General features: G+C 38.2%; 1 long non-coding RNA gene across 1 annotated transcript in view; it reads left to right on the forward strand.

Annotated features, from left to right (window-relative positions):
• The first annotated feature begins 12,592 nt into the window (after positions 1-12,592).
• LOC137096433 (uncharacterized) overlaps positions 12,593-26,712 on the forward strand; it is a 39,606-nt gene continuing 25,486 nt past the window's right edge. Inside the window, exons 1-2 of the long non-coding RNA XR_010909468.1 lie at positions 12,593-12,671; positions 20,952-21,021. This is a non-coding gene — a long non-coding RNA (uncharacterized lncRNA). The remainder of the gene's footprint in view (positions 12,672-20,951; positions 21,022-26,712) is intronic.

Here is a 26,712-nt window from a genome sequence, read left to right on the forward strand (position 1 = left end):
ATTCAAAATACTCCAGAATTGTCCACATGGGTGGTGGGGATACTTCAGGTACAAAATGATAAAAGACAGTGAATAAAATTATCTTCAGGCTATGCGCATAAGATATATTATATATATATATCATAAATGAATTTTGCATTTAGATTTGGATCTCAAGATATCTCCTATGTACATTGAAATATTCCAAAACTCAGGGGAAAAATCCAAAATGCGAAACATTTCTGGTCCCAGACCTTGTAAAACTAAAATATCTATGATTCCACAGCATTTAGTCATGGCAATTACAGTGATGTCAAGCTGCATTCATTCTACTGTGTGGATGAAATCAAAGTGGTCTTTTCCTGTTTCAACCCTGTTTAACCCACTACTATGCATGCTGACTGACTGTGGCTTTCATGGTTATGGGGCAAAGGTCTTTCATATTCATTACTCAGGGCCCTTCCAGACAGGCTGTATATCCCAGGATCTGATTCCAAGTTTTCTGTTTATCCCAGATTATCTGGCAGTGCTGACTCATATAATCCAGTTTAAAGCAGGATCAGATTCTGGGATATAGGGCCTGTTTGGAAGGACCCTCAAAGCATTTCTGCACAGGCTCTAAACTAAATCCATGTTAGGAAGTAGATTAAAGGCTTTGGAACTCTCTCCCACTGGAGATTAGATCTGCCCCTTCTCTCCTGAGTTTTAGAAAACTGGTGAAAACCTGGCTCTGGAATTTAGCATTTGATGAGTGAATCAATAACTCCAGACCACGCAGACAGATGAGATGAATTGTGACTTCATTTTGACGACTTGACATTATGTAATTATATGACTGTATTTTAATGTTTTAGTGAATTATGGGATGTGATGTTTTAAATTATTGTCTATGAATTTTTGTTGTGAACCAGACTGAGTCCCTCTGTGGAGGTAGAGAAGACCAGTATATAAAAGTTCTAAATAAATAAATAAAGGGAGCCAGTTCACCCCAGGAACCAGTTTGCTGCTAAGACATTGGTCACAATATATGCTGACTGCGGATCATAACCAAACCCAGGAATGTTTTTTCTTGCCAATTCAACTGAGATGTGCCACTGTGCATCCCTATGTCCATTCAGGATTAGTGCTGGACTCTGGCATGGCACAGGAAATGATAACAAAGGGGTGGAAGGTAAGCATCGCCATGGGAATGATATGGTTTCTCTCCCAGGCAAGTAACTATTTACCTTGCTGTCCTTCATAAGCCTCTTTAATTTCTAAATGTGACTCACCCTCCCACCCTCAGTGCATGTGTGCTGTTTTTAATATGTTAGTTTATCCATTTATTTAATAGTTTTGACCTGTTTTTAATACAGTGGGGCGTTGCTATCCAGTGGAGTTGTAGATAACAAAATCTGTGGATGCTGAAGTCCAATTATATGCAATGGCACAATAAAATGATGCCCCTTATGTAAAATAGCAAAATTTCTTTTCGGATTTAAAAAAATATTTTTGAATTGTAGATGATGGAAGCTGTGGATACAGAATCCATGGATATGTGGAGCTGGCTATACTATGATTGGGCTTTGGCTACATTTTGTTTTAATCTGTTTCGAGCCACTTTGAGTCCCATAGTTGAAGAAAGACAGAACGTTAAATAAATTGAGGTACCGTTCTCATTCCAGCAAATCCTGAAAAAATCATTGATTTGATTTTTAAAAAATAAAACCCTTTGTACACAGCAAGTCATTGTGATCTGGAGACCAAGGCCAAAGTCCTGACTAGAGCAGACCCATTGAACCAACTGAATTTACCTATGTGTCAATTTACTATTCAACAATAGATTAGAAATTGTTAGGAATAAGCAACACGATTCCATCCAGTGTTGACCAATGTCTCCCTACTAGATCTATCTTTGTGCAAATTAGGTTCTTGTGGGTTTTTTCGGGCTATAGAGCCATGTTCTAGAGGCATTTCTCCTGACGTTTCGCCTGCATCTATGGCAAGCATCCTCAGAGGTGCAGGCGAAACGTCAGGAGAAATGCCTCTAGAACATGGCTCTATAGCCCGAAAAAACCCACAAGAACCTAGTGATTCCAGCCATGAAAGCCTTCGACAATACTTTGTGCAAATTCTTTAACAAAACAAGGTTGTTGGGTAATAAAATGTCCTATTGTATTATAAGACTCTTGAGAAAATTGAATCAGAATATAGAATATAAAAGAAAGCGGCTTCTCTCATTGTTGCCAGCCAAGTTTGACTTATGATGGATCCACTATTCAATAAGATTTAGAACTTTGGATTTCTTAACAAAAGGTTTCTGAAACATACTAAACCGTCTGCAATTTTTTGTTGACTTGGCTCTGCTGAAGTTTTGATTTGGCTCCAATTCTGTGGGTGAGTTAACTTTATTTTCCCTTCAACCTTTTGCCCACTGAACTACTTTTTTCCAGGTTGATCATTTAGATCTTTCTGTCCAGAGGACTTGATCATAATAAACGGGATGGGATCAATTTCTTACATTTACCCACCAGAGCAGTTAAAAAATGGAAACGGCCTGTCCAACTATGCACATTAAATTTCCACTGCTGTGAGACTGAATTAAGAAGAGTGAGGGAGACCCATTTCCTTTCCTTTCCACTTTCAACCTGACCTCCATTTTTAAAACAGGGTATCAGTATCAGTTCTTCACAAGGGAAGCTGATTATACCTTCTGAAGAACACTTTGTTTGTCTGTGCTCATTTTCATTCCACTTCCCCACATGTTTGCTAATGGGAGCTGACTTATTGGCCCTCCCCGCTAGCATTAAAAAATACAAGAGCTTTATGTGTGTTGGATCCCATTCACAGTGAAAAATTACTCGTAATTTGATAGAGCTGCGAGTAATTTTGGAAAAATGTGTGTCTGTTTTAAGCCAAGACTGTGTGCTCTGGGGCCTTTCACATCACTGATGTAAGTGTGAAGGCTCTTTGGCCTACCCTGATCAAGACCAGCTGTTTATGTCACTAGCTCCATATATTCAAGTTTAAATAAAGGAAGTAGATTGGTTCTCTCCAAAGCAAAACTCTAAATAGGGAGACAAGGGTTCCAAGCCAGTTCAAAGTAATTGAGAAGTACATCTTATTGAGTTTAATTCAGTTTACTCCTGAATGTGCATGAAATCATAGTCAATAATCTTTATTTATCACTCATTACAGTTACAGTTACAACTGAGCTCCAGAAATATGTGCCTGAACATGCAAGAAGCAACCAAGCAAATGAACATGACTATCCCTTTCAGTGGTTCACCTCCTTGCCAAAGCCATAGGCTGTACAGTTCCAGTCCCCCCCCCCCCCCCGCTGCCCCATTCCTCTCAACACTAAGAAAAATTAGTTTGAAGGCTTAATGTGAGAGGTGAGAAAGATATGCAAAAATAGCTGGAGTATACTAGAGGTAATTCCTGCTTTAGCAACTCTGATGGTTCACCTAACAATTGAGATATGCTTGTGTGCAGGAGCAAATAATTATGAGCTGATTGTGTACACATTTAGTTGAAAATTAAATTCCTCAGAGTTCACTAAGTGAGGATTGAATGGCAAAACTAGAGTCTTATAAAAAACACTACAAAAGAAAAATAACATGGTTAGGACAATCATATAGGTGTGTCTCCTGCTGCATATACAACTTAATATTCACGTTATCAGAAGGTTTCTGCCTTATCATGACCAATCACACCCACTTGGTCCCAAGCTTAAAACCTGGAATCTCTTAAGTGAGTAGAGGACAAAAAACATGTTTGAAAACCCAGGACAGCTGTTGTTTCTTCTTGACATATCTAGACCAGGACAGTATCTTCTTTGTAGAATTAGTTTACAGGGAAATTTATATAACCATACTCCTGAATGAAGATACTGCCATAGTCTTACGACTTCATCACATGGGCTTTCTTACCAGTCAAAGGATGCTTCCAGCACAGTTTGGGAATCAAGCCCACCGGATCCTATCCAAAGACAGACAGCAATTTCTGGCAGGGCTCTGTCCCCAAACTGTTCTGGAAGTATCCTACAATGGAGTAAGGATAATATGAGAGGCTTCTCATGTTCTCATTGACCGTAACAGGGCCAGTATGTGAGGAAGCCAGACAGTGACACTTTCCCCTGTGTGATGGGGAAGGCAGCACTGCAGACGAAGTGGGGCAATGGAGTCCCCCACTGCCCCACAGATTCACTATAATGCCTGGGAAATCCCACGCTGTCACCCATGTTAGGGCACTTAATGTGATGAGGTCTTTAATTAAATGAGGGCCACAATTTTATCACTTAGCAAATATAATTGTGCCCATACTTTCTCCCTGCCCTCTTGCGACTGATTAGGGCTGGGCGGTTTCGTTTCGTTAATTTGTAATTCGTTAAAAATTCGTTATTTTTTTTGATAACGAAGCGATAACGAACCATTCTGGAGCAACTTAAAAACGAAACGAATTTTTAAATTCGTTTCATAAATGCTTCGGATTCGTTATGTATTCGTTTCGTTATTCGGTTTGAGGTCGTTTCGTTATTATTTCCGCATGTCTGGGGCAAGTTTTATAGTTGTTTTTTGTTTAATTAGTGAAAAAAAATTATAATATCACACCAACAGTCAACAACAGAGGGAGAGGGAAGCTTCAGAAGTTCCCCCTGTCCCATTTGGAGGTTTTTTAGCGTATTGCGCGGTCGCATCCGCCATTAACGAATCGATTGGTTATTGTTTCGTATTTGGTTCGTTAATGTTTCATAATTTTTTTAACATTTACGAAATTTCGTAAATATCGAACTTTTTAAAAGAAAAATTTCGGAATTCTTTTAAATATCGAAACGCAAAAAACCCCAAAAAACGAATCGATTTTAGAAACAAATTTTTCCGTTGTTACCCAGGCCTACGACTGATGTCTCAAGTTCAGATCTTTTTCTGCACTTACACCTAGTCCTTGTGACACTTTCCCCCTTCAGAGTCATCATGAAAACACTTTTCACCCCACATAGCCTTAGAAGGACTCTTAATGTTTATTAAGTCAAATTTCTATAACTGACATAATAATACATACTCTTATTTACATTGTCTCCATTTCCTTTCCCATTTATTTATTGGACCCTTGGAGCATGAACATGGGTGCTAGACTTGGGCCAGAATTACTGTTAATGAAAATATTTGTAGTTTTCAGTGGGCCATTTTTGATAATTTTAGAAAACAGAATGGATAGGAGGGAGATTAACAGCCCAACAAAATGGATTCAGAGAGCTGGATTTTTCTGATTCTGGAGAGGGGAAGAGTTAATGCACGGTATAGCTGAGGCAGGGGATCTACTGTGTCTTTTTCTGCTTAAGGTGGCCATTGAAAAACTATTCTCGGAGCATAGTGGGAGTTGAAGTTTTTCTCTCTCTGTTTCTCAGCCAATAAAAAGTCTGGTGGTATCCATGCTTTGATTCCCAGTACCCTCTCTTACAGTTTGTCTTATTTTTTTTTAAAAAATGTTATGTTTAAAACTTTAAATAATTCTAAAAAATCAGTAGATTGGTGAATTGTTTTGAAACTTGGTGGGTCTGCAGTTGTAAATGTGGTCTAAAACCGAGGCAGGTTTCATGCAGATAGGCTTTAAATGGCTGAGTATTGAGCCTTTAAAGTTTCCCATTGTAGTCAATTGGCCGAATCTCTGCCAAATGAAAATGACAAACCCTTCCCTTTCAAATAACTTTCTGATAAACAGATTAAGGGGCCAGCCAGCAATGGAACCCGAAACGGCATGATTGTTGGCTAAATTGCACACCTTTAATAGGTGCCCACACCAGCGATACCACCAAGATAAAAACTAACTAATTAAATCAACTAAGTTATCAATTAGGTTAGAATGTTCTACTGTAAAGGGGCAACTTAATTAAATGTAAGTTAATTGACTTCAGTTAGAATTTCATTATTTCAAAAACGTAATTTCAGAATTACGGTATTACTTAAGTTATTAAATAATTAAATAAGAACTCATAATTAATTAATTAATTGAGTCAATCAAATTAATATTTCCCAGGGGTTCTTAATTTAATTTCTAGTCCTCTTGAAGTTTTTTTTAAAAGTGGATGAAAATTTGAGGGTTTTTTTAAAAAAAATTATATTCTTGCTTGTTGAAGAATAAGATAGAGATAAATAAAGTTGGCAACTAAATTCAGAAAAACTATTCTATCCATCCACAAGTATGAAAAGCACTGACTCATTTATTTATATCTATATTTGTATCTAGATATTAGTATATATCTATATCATTTTAAGATTGGCCAGCATCCTGCTAGTTTCTTACATGTGCATAAGTTTTGCCTACTGAGTTCTGCAATGCTCCCCTTCAGCACACAGGTTAAACATCACAATCATTACAGCCATTATCTATTGGTCCACCCACAACCCTAACACATACATACATATACATATATATTTAGGCTCACTATATATATAAATGATCCAATGCTGGATGTCTTTCCATAGCCAAGAGGAAACTGTCTCTTCATGCATCTCTCTCTTACTGTAACTTTCTCCTTTGTTTGATGTAGTTTTTGAAAAATCTCTTTCTCTTGTTTTGTCTGTGATGTTGGATTATAGATGTCAGACACAGGCAGCCAGAAAATTAGCAAGCGGCCCTACAATAGGGAATTGAAACCCACTGAGCAGAAATATCAAGCTCCTGTTGGAATAGCATTTTACCTGGCTCAGTGCAGCAGTGAGGCTCACAGATTTGAGCATAAGAAGGACATTGCTCTCCTTGTTAAAATAAAATACTAACAGTGCACATAGAGTCTGGGGATTTCCCCTTGTTACACATTCAGCTCAAGTCAGGACTGACAGGATTACAGGGAAACAAGGGACCGTATTGCCAAGGTAGGATGTCATGCAATAATAGCAGTAAAAAAGAGCACTCTTCTTTTTTTAGTTATATGTCTATATACTTCCAGGTTTACTTGGGTTAGAGATCTGTATGCAGCTGGTCTATAGGTTATCCACTGAACTCCAAGTGAATCACCAAGTAACCTAAGGTCCCTTCTACAATGGAATATAGGGGCAGTGTGGAAGAGGCCTAAGTCCCTGGACCAGGGCAATGAAAGTCTACTAGTTTCACTCCCTGCCCTCCACCATTTGAATTTTTTAAATTTGAATGTATTCCTTCTCTAAATATCAAGGATTTGTGAATTTCATCCAGTTGAGTTTTCCTTACAGAGTAAGGTCTTTCTGGCCTCTAATGTGTTCCCATGTTCTTATTTGCTTCTTACCTTGTTTTTGCTTCCTTGTTTGTCTTTCAGTTCTGACTTTCTCTTTAGTCTGATTTTTCTGACTTGATCTTCAGTCCCGCTGCCTCTTTATTGGTTTTCTTGTTCTGATTTGTCCTTCAGTCTTAGGACTTTATTGGTGATCATAGGAAGGAGTTTTAATTTAACCCTGATCTTTCCCCAAGCCTCTACATTGGTGATTGTAGGAAGTGGTTTTAAATTGGAGAAATTTGCATTTTGGCTCCTCTCACACACAACGTCATCATTCTATTTACAAACGGGCAACAGGGATTAACATCACATGGAAAAATTGACCATTTTGCCCATCTCTGTGTGGGGAATTTAAAAATAAATTGTCAACCAGCTTAGGAATCATTGGGAAAGCAACACTTTAGAAATTGCAAAAGTTGAAGCTTGTGATGTGTGAAGAGCACAGTGGGTTGCCATTTCTTAAATGTGTAGAAACACTCATTTTACTGTGGGGATGAAGTCCCTAATGTCTCAAGTTAGATTGATCACCCTGCATTCTGGTTATTGTTTCATTTTCAAAGTGCTCATTTGAGTATTGTTGTCCCTGCCTTATATCAGTCAGACACCTGTTCTTGGACCCATCTTGATTTCTAATTTAGAGTATCCTTGAGTGACAGTCACATGCGGATAGCTCCTCACTCACAAAATAACATTATAGTCTTGAAATGTCTACCACCCACTGTGCCAGACTTCTCAAGTGAATCAGAATTTTCTTTAGAACAAGTTGAATTCATTGGGTCAGGTCCTATCTTCCGGAGCAGAAAATAACAAGCTTGCTCCATCTTCCACATGATAGCTCTTCAGCTCTTTAAACATGGATAACATATCACCTTCAGTTTTTTCTTTGCCATGCTAAACATACCCACTTCCCTCAATTATTCCCCAGAGGACTTGATTTTAGACCTTATACTTTTTTAGTTGCCCTCCTCCAGACACATTTCAGCTTGCCATTGAACTTTGTAAATTCATACTGAGAAGCAATGAACCAAAGCTAACTCCAAAGCAGTTATGAATGCTGGAGGAGATGGAACCCAGAATCCAGCTAAGGTGAAGTGCTTGGAGCTAACCAAGAATATCTCATTAGTAATCCATTGACACAAGAAGTCAGATAGTGACTGAAAGCAACTCACATATTTGATGAACTTCTTGTTTCCTATTTCCTGAATTCCTGTAATCAGAAACCAATCTATTTTATTTTATAATTTTTTAATATTTGTAAATAGTCTAAATTTCTAAGATTACTTCTATAAGAGATTTTAATTATTCAATTGCCCTGCTTTATACATACTTTTGTTGGAGGAGTGTTCTAGTTGACATTCCTTTCCATTTGCAAAACTCTAGGAGTTCTTCATCATTTGTATTCTTTTTTCCCTTTCTGTAGAAAATAGACCAAAAGGAAAAGGTGGAATAGCAGTAACACAATGAATCCTGTATTCATGCATGTCATGTAGTTTGCTCAACAGATTTATCAATGGGATTTGCTCATACAGTTCCTGTTTTCTGTGGTAACCTCAAAAATTCCTGTTCTCAGCTGCCCCTAAAACTCTAAACCAATTATTCACCTCAACTGGGTTTTATAAAAAGAATTGACAATTTAACTTATTGAATAAAACTGGACACAATTTGATTATATTGCAATATAACTACGCATGCTATGATATAGTGAAAAGAAATACAAAAGACTTTTTCAAAGAATTAAGCATATATCATTTTGCATTGTATTTAATTAATGAAGAAGACGACTTGTTGGGGCTGAAGCTTATACTTTTCTGATAATGATTAAACAAATGACTGGAATTAAACTGTTATTTCTCTATATAGTTAAGAGATTTGTCTTAAACAGTTGTGAGGGGGAGAACTTACTGTCAAAAAGCTAAACTGTGCATCTTTTTTTCTTTCTGTTCAAAAAAAACATCATCTAGGTTTAGCTGGTCATGTATAATTTGGAATAATTGGAAGGCTTTGTAATATGGCAGAAATTCATTGAATTTTAGAATCTAGGCACCCACTTCTTTTATGTCTTACATTCTGTTACTCTATAGGAATACTATATCGATTCCCATTCTACTGTAGAGTGTAAGACAGAAGAAAAGTATATAAAATGCACCAAAATGCAATAATCAAAATATTTTAAAATTCAAGCAAACATTATGACATACTTCATGAAAATGTGCAGTGTAAAGGTAAAGGCAAAAGTTTTTCCCTGACATTATGTCCAGTTGTGTCCGACTCTGGGGGTTGGTGCTCATCTCCATTTCTAAGCCGAAGAGCCGGCATTGTCCGTAGACATGTCCAAGGTCATGTGGCATGACTGCATGGAGTGCCGTTACCTTCCCGCTGGAGCAGTACCTATTGATCTACTCACATTTGCATGTTTTCGAACTGCTAGGTTGGCAGAAGCTGGGGCTAATAGCGGAAGCTCATGCCGCTCCCTGGATTCGAACCAATGACCTTTTGATCAGCAAGTTCAGCAGCTCAGTGGTTTAAACCACTGCACCACTGGTTATGGCCTATGGGTGATCAACTAAAACTACTAAATCTCAATGTAATGTAATCTCATTAAAACATGTTCATGTGCTCCTGATTCATTTCCTGCCTCCTGATTTGCAGAAAACCATACAACTAGAAGGAGAAGGTCTGAAATTTGGGATTTATGCCTATCTCTGGTATGACAAAATAAAGATGGACTCTGATTTTAATAACCACTGCATAATGAGATTGTTATTAAATGTGTGGAATAATTATAAGAAAAGACATTATAGTAGAAAGTCGCTGTTGTAATCTTTACATTAAGCTCTGTTTAGAAGGCAAATTGCCTTGAACGAGAAATGGTTGACTTATAAATATTTGTTGTTGGAAAATGATCAGTACAGAATGAAGATGAGAGAGGAACTCCTTCCCGTAAACTTCCCAATACAATGTTTTCCTACAGACAATTAGTAGAATGATTTAAAACAGATAAAAATTTATTTGGATTTTGTATTAATAAAACTGAACTTGAAACTGTTTTGGGCTCTGGAGATAATCATTTATTTGCTAAGTTGTATAAATTGTTGTCAAAATACAGAATTGAGTAGGAACAGGTGAAAGATTGTATGATTAAGTGGGCATAAAATTTTGGTAAAAACAAACAAATGGAACAATGGGAAAGTGTTTGGACAAAGAGTCTGAAATTTAAACTGTGCAATGACTTGAAAGAAAACTTTTGTAAAATGATGCATAGATGGTGGCTGACACCAGAAAGGATTGCTAAGATGTATACAACGGTCCCTCACTTATTGCGGTGGTTACATTCCAGGATCACCTGCGATAAGTGAAATTCCGCAAAGTAGGAATGCCTCCTCCCCTTCCCTCCTCACTCTCTGTCTCCCCGCAGCTCTGTCTTCCCTCCTTCCTCCTCCTTCCACAGCAGAGAGAAAACAGAGCCCGGGAGGCTGCCATTCCTTCTTGCCTTCTTTCCTCCTCGCCTTTTGCAGACCGAGGGTCCCAATCCCTGGAACCTGAGCTGAGCCTCCCTTTGGCTCCACTGCTGAAAGAGGGCATGCAAAGACTACATTGCCCACTTGTCCCAGAAGATGCCCTTCCTCTTTGCTGAGGGAAGTAGGTTTGTAGGACTCTTCCCTTTTCCACCCTGCAAAGGCAGCAGGGACACACACACACACACACACACACACACACAGATCCTCTCCCTTGGCAAAGGAAGCAGGGACACACACACAGAAGCAGGGACTGTGGCAGGAAGCCAGGAAGGAGTTAAGCGGTGGGAGAAGCACCGCTGAGGAGGCTTCCCTCACAGGTAGTCTCCTTCTGGGTGGAGAGAGAAGGCAGAGGAGGAGAAGAAGGAGAGCCAGTGCCTGCATGTGTGAGAAAGAAACTTTCCTCGGATCTTCTCTGGGTAAATGGAGAAAAAAAGGGAAAAGAAATAACAATAAAATACAGTGTTCCCTCACTACTTAAATTCTTTTTTTAAACTTCTGAACACAGTTCAGAAACAATTTTTTTTGGATCAACCAAGCCTAATGTATACATATAGTTGACTATTGACTGTTGGATATGCAGGGAAAAGGTGGATACTTTTAATCATATGTAGTGTTTATGTAAAAAGGCTCGGAAATACTGGGCCCAGATAAATATGATTTTTTTAAAAAAACCATTAAAGCCAAATTTGAAATGAAACTTGACCTCTATCTGCTTGGGATGTTAGGTGAGCAACTTGAAGAAAATGTGGAAGGTTATTGCTATACATAACAGCAGCAAGAATTACCTATGCTGAAAGATGGAAAGACTAAATGATTCCATCCCAAAATGATTGGCTTATGAAAATAAAAGAACTCACAAAAATGTATAAACTTACTATGTTAATTAAGGAGAAATCTTTAACTTTATTGTGTTCCTCCAGCTCCAGTAAAAATCTCCATCACTATTTTTATGTGGTTCTTTTTCACTAAATGGGTATAGAAAACTAGGAGACTATAACCACCAGACAAAGGATGTAAACCTCTTAGATTAGATAATGTAGATTGTTTGTGGTTATTATTTCTTTGATGTTTAGGATGTAGTAGTATTATTCTAGAAAAAGTATTTTAAAAATCTACATGAAGCTGCTGGGGGAGACATCCAGAGTTTTGGGATGCGGTGTCACCTGTATTCAGATGACATCCAACTCCGTCACTCCTTCCCAGCTACTAAGGAGGCTGTTCAAGTCTTGAACCAGTGCTTGGCTGCTATGATGGTATGGATGAGGGCAAACAAATTGAAACTGAATCCAGATAAGACAGAAAAAAGCAGTATATAAACGTGGTAAATAAATAAATAAATAAATATTTTATTGTTGTTGATGTTTTGCTTTTGTTTTTGTATGTTTGTATGTAGATTTTGTTTTAATCTGGCTTAATAAAAATTGAAACTTAAAAAAAGATTTTCAAAATATAATACTGCATGCATTCATAAATAGATTACCAAAACTTGGCCTGAGTGATATTTGGACAGCATTCATTCAGTGGTGCATTAACCATAACCTTGAAAAAAAAGGAAGTTAGATCTGATTCCTCGGAGACTGCTGAATTGGAATTTCTATAATTTTTTCCCTTACTTGTGAGTGGCAGCCTATAGAAGACAATGTGGACTGAGTTGATATGACTTTGCTGAAATTATTATGGAATTCAGACACAAGATGATGTGTCTGGATAGAATTATACATATGGAAATGTTAAGCATGGCAAATGAGTGCACTGCTATTTTGCAGTCCCAAATTGGACTAAATTAATTCATCCACTCTCTATTCCCCCTTTCTTTCCTTTCTGGAAAAGCACTCTTTCACAATACCATTGGGAGACACAAGTGCAGTGCTCTTATGAGAGCTGAATAAAAACTTGGTGATACTTACTGAAAAACACTAGAGCGTGGGCCTTCATGCTTGGTGAGTATTGACAACTGAAGAGGCCACTTCAAACGGGTAAAGCTGCATTAGTACTTTTAAATTTGTCCTTGGGAATACGCTCATCTGGAACAATGATTGCAGTGAAAAAAAATCAGATGAATGCTGCTTTCAGAACTAAATTACTGCTCCAAGAGAACAGCTCTGAAAGAAATATATTTGAAGAGTCTAGAGAGTAATTTCATGGAAAACAAATTGGGTGGACCGGGTTTTTTAAAAAAGATAGAAAGGGGAGAGAAGAATGGAAAAAGTAGTTCAAAATAATACAAAAACAATTTCTGCGAAATACTGTGGCTTATCTGGGAGTTTTGATTACTGACAACAAAAAGGGAGTTCAAAAAGCAGAGAGTATATATGTCCCATATTTTTAAAATGCTTGTTCCCCAAACAGAAACTTTGTTTTATTTCTTTGACTATGAATAAGGCTGCCTTTTGTCATGTTTATTTCTGAGGGGGTGTATGATATCTCTGTTAAAGGCAGCCAATTTCAATCACTTGGTTTCTTCCTTTCTTTCTGTATTACTTGGCACATACCAGGTATAAATATAGCACCTTTTCACACTTACAACAGTTAAATGATGCTAAATAATGGTAATGCAATAAGTGTAAACATCAGTTGTCTGCCTGACTGTAAGACTCTAGGCTGCTTCTGAAAGAGGTACTTTAGTCTTAGTAGCCTCTCTTCTAAGCCTTTTGGTTTCCAGTAGCTACACACAGTGTGTTGTTTGCTGTGGTATCTTCTGCTTGAAGTGGGAAGCAAACTACCACCCTTTACACAGCAGATATTCTCTATCATTCTTACACCCACCTCTTGGGCATATACAAAAACAGTAGCAGTAGGAAGATGAGGAGGAGGAAATGGCAATAGCAGCAACTTTTGTAGAAAAAAAGAGGGAAAACAAGAGAAATCAGTCCCCTTCGGGGTGAGAAGGGTGGCATATAAATGCTGTAAATAAATAAATAAAATCACTGTTTATCAGCTGCTCTTGTCGAACCTGCTGTGCAGGTATCCCTACTTGTTGTGTCTTCTAGCCGAGTAGAAGGCAGCTGTACACACCATATCCCTTGTAATATTGAGGTTGAACCCCTTTACCTGCAATTTGAATGTCTGGTACTGTTCCATTGTCCGGGCGGACTCCAAAAAGAGGCCTAGACAGAAAAGGATAGTCCATTTTATGTGGGGGGGGGGGGGGAGTTGAAGGGGAAAACCCATTTTCACTGGCTACCCCCTCCTTTCCCATAACATATACAATGATTGTTTCGACAATAGTGATACGGGTGGAGGAAATAACAAGAAAATTGGAGGAAATGGACTAACTCCTTCAACCCCCTCCGCCCATAAAATGAACTATCATTCTCTCTATATCACCTCTTTGTGGCCTCCACCCAGATAATTAAACAGTACCCGGATCATGTCCTAGTCTCTAGAGCATCAGAAAACAAACTTGCCCCTCCTCAATGTAACAATTATTCAAATATTTAAAAATGACTATCATGTCTCTCACAAACTTCTCTTCTCCAAACTTAACATAGCGCTTGGCTTTCAAACCTTTGATCATTTTGCTTGCCCTTCTCTGGACATGTTCCATCTTGTCAATATCCTTCTTGAATTGTGATGCCCAGAGCTGGTCACAGTATTCCAAGTGAGGTCTGACCAAAGCAGAATAGAGTGGGACTATTACATCCCTTTGGTGATCCCATAACATTGTGCCATAGCAGTTTCCGTGGTGCCAGCCAATCACAGCAGAAGAGGGCTTTTGGTGAGACGATTCACCATGAGTTTTCAAAAAGGAAGAGAAGGACAGGCAAATTAATTCTACAGTATAGATGTAGCCTGAGAAATGAGATATATTGCCAGGTTCTACAATAAGTAAGAGTGATTTTTTTTAAAGCCTCACCACACAGACTCTGCCTAATTCCCCTTCACATGAATAACACATGAAGGGAGGGCATTTAAACCCAGCTGCATAGAGCAGAGTCTCTAACTTCCCACAGAACCCTCCTGCCTTGAAGGGACTCACTGGCACAAGCCTTCCTCCAGCCTTGCACACTCTCCCTTCACCACACATGAGCCCCAAACCACCATGTGCAGAGCATGCCGGCTCTCCCCTCCTCACTTGGAGTCTCAGAAACAGCCCTTTCCTTGACTGACAGGCCAGCCAATTACAGCAGAGGAGGGCTTTTTGGTGGGAGGATTCGCCATCAGTTTTCAAAAAGGAAAAGAAGGACAGGCAAAGAGATCTTCAACTTTCTCTGCCAAAGGGGTTCTTAAGACCATCAGAAATCACATAGACTGTAGTACAGAAGGTTGGTGACCCCTCTGGTGACCCCTCTGAAACCCCCTTGTGACCCCCCACAGGGCTCCCAACCCTCAGGTTGAGAACTTCTGTACTAGAGTCTATGTGATTTGGTCATATGGCTCCTCAAAGTTACCTGATTATGGGCTAAAGCCTTGAGAACCAAGTTAGGGGGGTGGGGGATCATCAAACCAATGTCCATGGTGTTGCGGTTTATTAGTCTATACAGAAGCTACCCAGCAGTCTTCCCAGCTCCAGCCCTTTAGTTGAATCACACAGAGTAGAAGGAAAAATAAATTTTACTCTTGAGTAGTCAAATATGCAGCTTTACAAAATACACCAACCAGCCTTGGAAATATACCTTACAAAATTCAGTGCATTAAATTCATGCATTATCTGCTTCTTCCTTGGTAAATAGTCAGCAATTCCTGTAGTGTAGTGTAGTCCCATCCAGTCTCTGATCATCTGATCACTTCCCCCTCTCTGAATACATCAAGAAAACTTCTCCTGATATACACTAATGAGGGAGTGGCTCACACATAATTGCTTAAGTGTCCAGGTGTTCTTCCTCAACACACACCCATACAGGAGATGATCCTTGTCAAAACTTAATATACAAATCCATATCCTGCAATACATGGCAGCATGAACAAGTCCATTACATTCCAACAAACATGACCAGCATAAAAGCAGAATAATGCTATCAAAAACCAGAAATATATCTCTGGTGCTGGGGGCCTTGACAAACATGCAGAATCACTTAGGGGGCATCTTACATGGCACCCTTAAGCTGGAGGGAGGCCAAATCGGCTCTATGTGTCTTGCATGACACATTGAACTGATTCAGTGTAATGGGGGCCAAGTCTATGTCACTTTTGATGCACTTTAATGATTGGTATGAATCATCTTATAAAATACTTTAGACAATTCTAAGGTGGAAAGTGGTAAATAAAAAAGAATACATATGATTATATTCACATTTGTATGGAATCTAATAAATGGAGAACTACTATGTAAGCTCATGATGAGGATTTACAATGATTTGGCACAACATTTTAATTAAATGTGATCTATCTTCATCTGACACTAATGGTATTATTTAAAGGGGGAATAAAGTTCTACATATTCAAAATCATTCTTTGACATTGTCATATAATGTGCAAGATCAATTTTCCTCTCTCAATTATTAGCATTTATATGTCAATTCCAAGTGTGGTTGGAGATTTGTGTAGCTCAGCCAAATCTCCAATTAGCAAAGACATTTGTATCAAGAAGTCAATAAGTAATTGTTGTCTAATTGGAAAATATTACATTGTAGGAGTACTCTTTTCAAGTGTGAAAAGTTGCCAGCTTGCAACACTATTACCATGATATGAAATCCAGAGATTTATAACCTTGTTTACTACTTTTCTGTCCTACCTAATAATTGAAAAAAATTCAGTTCTTCATTGAAAGCAAAGTACTCCCTGATAGCCAGAATTTTATTTGTTACCTTGGTAACAAACATCCCCAAGAATATTAGCTTCCTATGTGATTTTCCTCTGTGAAATGACTGTTACTAAATTTAATAGGCATAGTTGTAAATAAGATCCAGTTAGTATGATGGCGTCAATATGAACTTATTAAAGTTACAAGTCACCAAAAGTGAACTTTGCAAGGTGTGCACAAATGTTTAGCCGCAATAGAGGGAGAAGATTTTAGTTTTGCACATCCAAGGTATACATAATAAAATGAAGTTATCTCATTTCAGAAAGAGTTGATGTGAAGGAAGGCAGTGACAACCTATACAGATTATTATGCAACCTTCCAAAACATGCAAATATAAAGCAAATATCTTAGCCTAAATCCAAGCTTGTTTGTAACTTCCTCCTTTCTGGATCAAATGGCTGACATTCCTTATGGTGCCTCAGAATATCTCCCTGCTTTTAAAAAATCAGTACATATTTTTCTATTCACATTTGCTTTTGAACTGCTAGGTAGGCTGAAGCTAAGCTAATGGCCAGGAGCTCACCCTGACCTGACTTTGAACTGGCAGCCTTTTGACTGATAAGACTGACTAGAGTTGGTGGTTTAACCTGCTGTGCTAAAGCTGACCTTCTAGGAAATTCACTCCTGAAAGAGTTATCATGGGAAAAAGGTGTCTCAGCTGAAGCTTTAGTACCAATCCTTGTTTCCATAAAAGCCTTTTTTTCAAAATCCAAATTATTTCAAGGACAGAAAATGAAGTGAAATCTTTTGACCAGGGTCACAGACAGCAAAACCACCACCACAGGGGTCTTAACCCTTCCTTATGCTATCCAAAACTATCTATCTATCTATCTATCTATCTATCTATCTATCTATCTATCTATCTATCATCTATCTATGAGTTACTTCAAAAGATGTACCTGTTCTGACTTACAAAGAAATTCAACTTAAGAACAAACCTACAGAACCTTGTTCGTAACTTGGGGACTGCCTGTACTGGAATAGAGGAATAGCTCTTCTGACTTTCACTGAAACAAATGCATGTGTCACCTACAAATAATGCAGATATTCCCTGGCCATAAAATTACTTTTTTCTATGTGCAAATGTATTATTCAATTCTGAAATAAGCCAAGTAAAGGAAGTTCATAGAATAAGATTTCCTGTCCTGTTTTCTCTCATGGAACCACTTGAGTCCCTTGGGGAAAAAAAATCCTCTATAGGAGTGAGAGGTTTGTTTTAACTATGTGAAATGGAATGTGTAGGTGGGAGTGGGGGGCATCTCCCAGCCCCTTGTAGGGTTTGGGCCAATTTCTTCCACCTATAATGGCTTCTCTGTCCCATCTGTCATAATTGAAGAGGAAACCATACTTGAGAATGACTGGGGGGGAGGGGATCTAGGAAAGTTTGCTATTATTAAGTTGTTTGAGTAATCTCAAATGATATTATAATTTTAATTATAGTGGCTAATCTAATTTTGCAAGATTGTTGTTATAGTGGCTGATTTAATTTTGTAAGATTGGGTCAGAACCGTCAGTGAAATCTCAGCACTAGAATACTTGCAGCACAAGGATATGGACAGGTTCTTTGGAGCCACCACCTGTGTACTAGATCCTTGCCCATTCTGGCTTATAAAACAGGCCAGAGGGGGACTGACCAAACAAGTACAAAGAATAATGATTGCCATGTTGCTACAAGGTGTGGTCCTAAGATGCCCAATGAAAAGTCTTCTGAATCTTTGTTAGATCCTATTTTACTGGATAACTGTAGGCTAGTCTCCAAAGTTTATTTTTGTCAAGATGATAGAGCAATGGTTCTCAACCGGAAATACATACAGTAAAAAGTAATGGCATAATGTTGGATAATGTTGGTGACTGTTTTCAGTTCTGACGGAAAATGACTCAAGCATATGGTGTAGTAATTGCTATGCAAGAGCTTAGGCAAAAGTACCCTAAGAGAGAGGACTGCCAAATCTATTGTCCATATTTTTGCATTTGAAAAAAATGATGTTTTTATGAGGAGGAGATATTGGAAAAATAGATTTTTTTGGTATAAATTGTATGTACTTTTACAAGCACTGAAATGTATAGAAAAATCAGGCTCTCTTTGTATCAGAAATCCAAGCTGCTGTCCAGGAACAGCAAGAGAGGGGCTGAACATTCCAGAAGAGGGGGACATGTTATCTATACAGAGACTGGTACCGAGCCCAGCATCTAGCTTCTAAGTAAGGAGCCTCATGACAGGTCAAAGTAGGCCCCTTGATAGATGAATGTAAGCTGTAAGCTGTATGCTGCTGCTAGAAAGAAATACACAGAGACATGCCTTTTGTATGTTGGAAGATAGAATTTGATATTTCTGTGATGCTAAAGTGACGCAGAGAATGACGTCAATGTATGTAGAAGCATGTTCTTTGTTTGCCTGCTATTGGAGGGTATAAAAAGGCTGTCAACACTTATATCGGGGCTCTGGATGCTTTTGGACATAGCTTCACTCCAGAGCCCCAGCTGGAAATAAAATCCGTGCTTTTGAGACCTCCAGAACTCTCTTTGTCTCTTTTCCTCAAACCTTCTCCCTTCCATTTCAGTTATAAGCTCTATAGATAACTAATCTAATAATGTTGCACTTTCAACACATCATGAGAAGGCAGGACTCATTAGAAAAGACAATAATTAGAACTGTGCATGGATCCATTTTTCAAAACGGGCTCTGGCTGATTCGGCTTTTAGCTGCAACAGAACATGCGGCTGCTGACCTCAACTACTTTTAATTTCATTCAGCTACATGTGGAGCGCAAAGAGGCAGCCGTGCACCTGCACAAGGGTTTCCCGGTGGGCCCTGTCTGTTGATCCAATCAGAACAGGGGAAAGCCATGGCATGTCTTTTAGCCAAGCTGGACCTCCATTTTTCTGTTGCAAGTAGGCTTTTGAGAGATCATGTTAGTGATCTAAGTTCTCAGTGCCACTTGCAGCTCTGAATGTCTTGGCTTGCTTTTTGACTCAAATAGGAACAAATAAGCATTTCTACACATTTAAGAAATTGCCACTTATGGTGCCCTTCACACAACACAAGCTTCAAATGTGGGATAGAGACATCTTGCCATTTATAAAACCGCCATAAAACAAGGAGGTAATATATATCTTTTTAAAACAATAGCCAATGCTTCTTTAGGAAGTGTAGCTCCTACTGAAATATGTGTTTTAAAAGAATGTCTTAACTCAGCTTCATTGAAAGGGTGTTGAGGGCAAGCACTCGCAGAAAAAAATAGTTTCTTATGCCTGATGTCCTAACCTAGGTCTTATTGAAGGATATTAGGGGAGACGACCCCCCCCCCCCAAATCATTTCTTAAGTATGATGCCTCAACCAATTGAAGGATATGAGGAGAAATGATTCCAGAAAAGGAGATTTATTAAGTCTAATGCTTGAACCCAGGTCTTATTGAAGGATATGAGTAGAAAGAAAAGTGGTTTCTTATGACTGATGCCCTAAAAATAATAAAAAGGGGAGCCTCAGAAGTTTCCCCATTGCTATCAGTAGGCCGAATCTTCCCGGAGTTAAAAGGGATCTTTCAGCTGCCAGATCAAAAAATGGAATTTTGCTTGCCCAAATTCAAGAAGATCCCGAAAAAAAAGATGGTGGGAGAATCAAACTTCTGACACCGAAAATGGCATGGGGTTTAACCAAATTGTACACTTCTTAAAAAATGCCTGGAAAAGTAGAAGGCAGTAGGAAAATAAAAAGACCACATTTCAGTTTGGAGACTCTGGATGCATCTACAACATATAATGAATGCAACTTGACACCACTTTAATTTCCATGGCTCAATGCTATGGAATCTTGGACTTTGTAGTTTGTCAAGGTCGTTAATCTTCCGTGATAAATAATGCTGGTGCCTCACCAAACATCAACTCTCATAATTCCAAAGCATTGAGGTATGGCAGTTAAACTAGTGTCAAATGCCATTAATTCTGGAGTATAGGTTCACCCACAGTCGAAGAATTATCATTCATGATGACAGGGTGACTTGGAGAGCTCCCTTTGTAGGACCCTCATGTGTCAAAATTGAGTTGATGGCAATTAACAACAAAGCTCTAGGCAAAATGGTTTAAGGGATTATGGTCTATCAGCTGTAAAAGTTACAAATTTAAGCATACTCCATACACTTATGCAACACTTCAAAGTCTGATTTGGGTAGAAAATGCCTCTGACTGAGACACAAAGTCTGATACTATTACAGACATGTTTGGTACATGGGTTTGTGATTTAAATGAAGCATTTCAAAAGAATTCAGAGTGGACTTTCCAGCCTTTGAAGAAGCCTTGAGGTAACAATTCAAAGTTCTCATTTCACTTTTGTTAGGGATCAGGCTTTGGATTATCATGGGAGGGATGGGGGGGGGGGGGACGGGGACACAGGAATGCCAATAAATTTGGGAAACAGCTGGAACAGAATCATCTGACCTTTATAGGCATGAGGTGTATTTTGTGCTTTGCTTTCTTCAGGGTAATAAACCCTTATGGGAGTCTGTCCAAGCATCTCAAACACCTGAGCTTTATAAGGTACAGTATGAAGGTGAGATTTATACTCGGTATTTTATGTGCAGAGCTTTTCGCAGTTGCTACTCTGGCTTTGTGTACTCTCTCTCTCTCTCTTCTTTAGTGTGTATGTGCACCGGAGGAGTGGGACGGGGGACAATATTATGCAGCAATTGCAGGAAGGTAGGGCAGGGTTTATTGAAAAACGTCTCCTCAGACCTACTCAGTTTTAACCATTCCTTGCTTGCTTTCCCAAAACAGTACTTAAGAACTATGAATGATAGCTACAAACAACAAGAAGAGCACCTCTTGTGCTGTCTGTATATTCGTACTAGAAAATTTACCCTGTTGTCCAGGTTGATATTGCTTTTCCAACTACAGAAAATCTATTAAGGAGGAAAAGGCAATGTCTTCTGAATAATAGCACCAGGATGCCTCTGTTTGGAAACATCCTACAATGTATTTAATACAAACAAACAATGTGGATTCAAGTTTTCTGTTTTAGGTCTCTTCTGTCCATATCTTTCTAGCCCTTCTGAACCATTTCAACTTGATTAAATGTAAGTGGGCTGGTTCAGAAACCATTTTCATTCACAGTTCTTTAACCACAATCTTCAGTGTATCAGCTTCGCAAGTGAGACAAGCCAACCTAAAGCTCATGCATTTTTGTTAATGATAATAGAAATGAAAAGTATTGAGAGTTTTATATTAAACTGTCCATGTCCTGTCAGTGGTTATCAGTTGAAAAGTTTAGAAGTCCCATCCTTACAAATAGCCAGCTGGAGTTCAGTTTGCAAAATGCTGAAAATATACAAATACATAATAGCAGAAGAAAGTCTTCATTATCTTTAGCCATCAAATGCCTGAGTTAATAAAATCAAATGTTTAATCATTGACATACCCTAAAAGGACAGAGAATGAAAAATAGGAACTTTTACTCTGAAATAAAAGGAAGAATATTAGAAATAGTTACCTTTCATAGTTTGTTTTAAAAAAACTGGGAATGGGAAAGGCTAAGAGACTCCAGTTTAGAGTTATGTGTTCCAGCATATGTGGAATGTTATTCTTTTGTAGCCATGGTGGTCTAAAATCTATATCACAGACATTAAGGACTTTATTTTATGAGGCAGTTAAACTGGCATTTATTTATTTATTTATTTATAATGTTAAATTCAAATTGGAAATACAGTTATAATGTATGGAAAACCACAAACAAAGTTAAAAACTTGGCATTATACTAAATTTCCTTTGACCAGAAGCTGGAAACTTCAAGTGTCTTTGTTGTCACTGTAATAAGGTCCTCCATTGTGCATGTAGTGGGTCTCAGGCTGAATTGCATTAAGTGGTCTGTGGTTTTCCTTCTTCACACTTCCATGTTGTGGACTCCACTTTGTAGCCCCATTTCTTAAGACTGGCTCTGTGAAGCAGCACCAAATGTGACAGCCTCTATTGCATGACACCATGCCCATCACACTACCAGTCTGTCTCCTCCCATGATTAACCTGCCTTTGCTATTGATGGTAAAATCCTGTCAATAGGGAATAATCCCAAACTGTTTCCAGTACCTTGTGCAATAGGTCCTTTCCACTTCTGTGTGGCATGTTTGCACTGAAGTGTCATTAGGGAGTAAGATTCTCTTTTTCTCCTCCTCTCCCTTGTGATTTCCAAGCTGCTTATTTTATAATTTATAGTAATATTTGCCTAAAATGTACAGTATCTTGTATCGATGAGTGCATGACTGACATGGAATAGTGGCTTCATACTATAAAGCCCTAAAAATAATTAACTATGCATTGTTTCCTGAATTGACTCCCCAAACCTATCTTAATAGTTGGAGTGAACTGAGTTCTGCCAGTAATCAGAATGCAGTAGGATGATATTTCCAGAGCCCTCCCACGAGTGAATTTCAGTGCAAAAACACTGATTCAGGACCTCATCACAACTCCTTTTCTTGCTGGAAGGAGGGGGTTGGAAACATCATCCTGTTGTGCCCTGATTGCCAGCAACACAGACCTCCATCACTAAGTGTGGCTGATGGCTGAAAGGCAGGGTTGCGGATAGCATTTCTGATTGTAACAGTAGTGCCACAATCATAAATATGTACTGAAAATTTATGAATGTGTTAACTTATGTATTTGTCACTGCTCTTTTCTAAAAGAATGCCATGCTCTTTTCTATAACTTATATACAAAGTAGCCGATGTTGTAAAATTGGTTTACATATCTTTATGTTCTGTAGCCACAAATTCAACCAACTTGATTAAAAAAAAGATTTTTCCCTTTTATATGAGGAATACCACAGCTCCATATAAGATGACTTGAGCATCCACAGATTTTAATAATAATAATAATAATAATAATAATAATAATAATCTTTATTTATACCCCACCATCATATTCCCAAAGGGGACTCGGGCTGACTAACATGAGACCAAGCCCAGAACTACAGTACAACAAAATAAAATAAAAATACAAACAGCAAATAATAACATCAAAATAAAATATATAAAATAATGGAAAAAGCAATAAACAAACGCAAAATAACATGATGAAGAAATAAAATAAAAGTATGGTGGATGGGCCAAATGCACAGAATGAGATTGATAAAACCTTGGGTGAGATAAGTAAATGGAGAAGTATGTGTCTGTGGGGGAGCTCAGAAGGGGCAAACAATGGGATTGAGCCTTCATTAAAGGCAAGGGAAAGTGTGTCATTTTGGTATCTCTGGGGATCCTGGAATAAACCCCAGCAAAGATCCACTGTACCAACATTCCATCAACATCAGATATCAAGGTGATGATAAATATGATAGGAAAAGTTGAAATAATTCATAAATAAAATGATGTAGTGGTCATAATTGGTTAAAAATCAGTGAAACTGAAAAAGGCCTAGTTACCCACCTAGATGCATGCAGGTAACAAGTGTGATAATGAGGACAATAAACTCTCTTTCATTGAAGAGAAGTCTCCATATATCTTGCCCACTTATCTTTCATCTGTGAATTGTAAGTTAGGAGACTGAAAAGGGCCTGAAAAGGGCCTCCGGTGCGAGGGTGCATAAAGCATGGTTTAGGTAGACAGTCTAAAATATATGTCTTATTAGTCTCCTATCAAACATATTGGACTTGCCAATAATTTGTTAGCCACATTTTAGCAGACTTGAGTTTGTTGTGACTGCAAAAGAGGTAAAGAGAATTTAATTTGCTCCCAGAAGTCTGACAGTGGATAATGCATCTTTAAAGACACAACTCTTAAAAATCTGAGTGCATAAGTATGCATGTCAACAAATGATTTTTAACTCCTTTCTTCTTGGCCTTTTTGTTTTCTGCAACTATGAGAGGGCACGTATTTGAGCTATTGACTTCCTGTCTATGTTGATTTCATAGCCTTAAATACATAGCTGTCTAGGGAATCCAAAGCAGACATTACTACGGATTTTGAGTAAAGCTCACAGTTGACTTCAAAGAAGAATTAATTATTACCCTATGCCTCCTCTTGCCTTGTTTGCTAAGTGAAATGTCTTAAAACAGCATAATATACCACACTTGTATTAACCTTCCTTAACTTCAATCAATAAGACTAATTAGTTCAATATGGTTGTGTTGTTTGGTTCTTATATTTTCCAGCTGGTGAAAATGACCTGAACTGGAACATTAGTTTATATAAACTAGGAATGAGGTCTGTGTGTCCCTCCAGATGTTAAACTCTCTCATTATTCCTTATAATTGGTTATGCTGGCTAGCGTTGATGGGGGTTGCAATCTGGAAGACAATGCATATCTTTGACATGTTGAATACCTTGTATTTTGTTCTCCCATTTGAGCATGAATACATATGGCAGCTTTTTCCTTACTACAGGAGATGGATATTCTTTTTCAAACATTTAAAAGACCCAAAGTAGTGAGAGGAATTGTTCTGCAGGGAAAATCACTTAGAATTATTTTTGGCATAGAAACATACTTTCTGTGTAGAAAATAGATTCTTTTTTTTTCCTACATAGAAATTGTTTTTTGGTTTTGGGGTTTTTTTTTAACAAAAACTGCCATGTTTTTTCCTCATATAGAATAATTTCAAGGCAATTCTTTGGCACTTTTAAGTACTGGGACGAAACAGCACAAGCTTCTCAATGGTCTATTTATTCTTCCCAATAGAGTTTTCAAAGTTTTAGAAAACCCACATTTTCATCTGGGAATAGGTAACAATTAACATTCTTCCAAATCTGAATGTGTATCCCTCTACCTAGGATAAGCTATTTTAAGCAACCTCCACTCTGTTCTTATTACAGGAAAGGGACAACTCTACATTTTAGCATTGGGAATCTTCCAGATTTGCTTGCTAACAATGCTCATTTTAGGTCTAAATCAGCAATAGACATTTTAGGTCTAAAACAGTAATATACAGGACCTATGCCATACCAGAACCTATGCCATACCAGGCCATTTCCCCCTTTCATTCACCTCTTCCCAGTGGGATACACTGTTTTTAATTCAACTTTCTTTCCATCACTTCCATTTTTGGTTTACATTTATTTTCAGCTGGTTTTTGTTCATCTCCCATCTACCCATAGGATGGGGTTGGCTCCATGTGTGTGTAAATAAAGCCAGACTAATGCATTTTCTGGCAATTTTATAAATTCTCATGCAATTTTTTCTCTCCTTTTTTTTTTTTTAAAAAAAAGCATTTTGGGAGTCTAGGACTTTCAGGATTTTGGTGGCTTTGGGATCACAAAACAGGTTGGAGTTGAATGTGGCTCTTGTGCCATGCTTTCCCTATAGCTGTTCTAAATTCAGTTCACAAGTACAGTAGTATATCTAGCACATTTACTTTTTTTGTCCAAACTGGCTGACTAGCAACTCTCTAAATTGACTACTGGCCATTTTGGCCACTGTGTTGCCTTCTATACCCATTTATTACACTTTTCAGATTTCCAATAAAATATCCCTAGATAAGTGAGAATGGGTTTGCCAACTGGTTTTCCATGGGATCTATATTGTAGGGACCACCCTTGCCTAGAGAAATGCTCATTATCTATGTATGTGCATTTATTTCATCTTCTGCTTTAGAGCTTGGAAGAGTTAGCTTTTGCACTACACACAGATGATGATGATGATGATGATGACGACGACGACGATGACAACGACGATGATTATTTACTCACGTCTCCTCATGGCTCCAAGTGGCTTACAGCATAGTTAAAACACACATTGTAAGAATTATATAAATACACATATTAAAATTCTAAGATTGCCAAACCAGCATGGAGATTTCTGGTAGTTTTGCTCCAACTGAAGGGTGGAACATTTTTTTTACTAGAATATCTACTGGTAACCTATTGGTCCCTGGCCATACCAGCTGGGAGAATATGGAACTTGCAGTCCAGAAATAACTCTTTCCAGACTCTAGAGATGGATGTTAAGCAATCAGCACTGAAGATGGCTTCATGAGCTACTACAGTACCTGGTGATAACACAAATAAATAGGGTAGCTGGATTCAGGACTTTTTCTGTTCTTTGTAACCATCTGTACTAATAAGCAAGCTTGGATCAGCAAAAGCCATTCCTCCCTTTATTGTTGCTAACTTGTCATTTTATTGTTAGAGTTTTGTTTGTGATTCTGACTAGTCTGTTCCGAAATGCCAGATGTTTTGTACAAAGAAATAAACACACGATCTAGCTGAGATTCTAAGTTTTCATCTGTGGAATGTGTTGGTCATGGCCCTAGTATAATAATA

Source organism: Anolis sagrei, chromosome 2, assembly GCF_037176765.1.
Source record: "Anolis sagrei isolate rAnoSag1 chromosome 2, rAnoSag1.mat, whole genome shotgun sequence".
NCBI lineage: Eukaryota > Metazoa > Chordata > Lepidosauria > Squamata > Dactyloidae > Anolis > Anolis sagrei.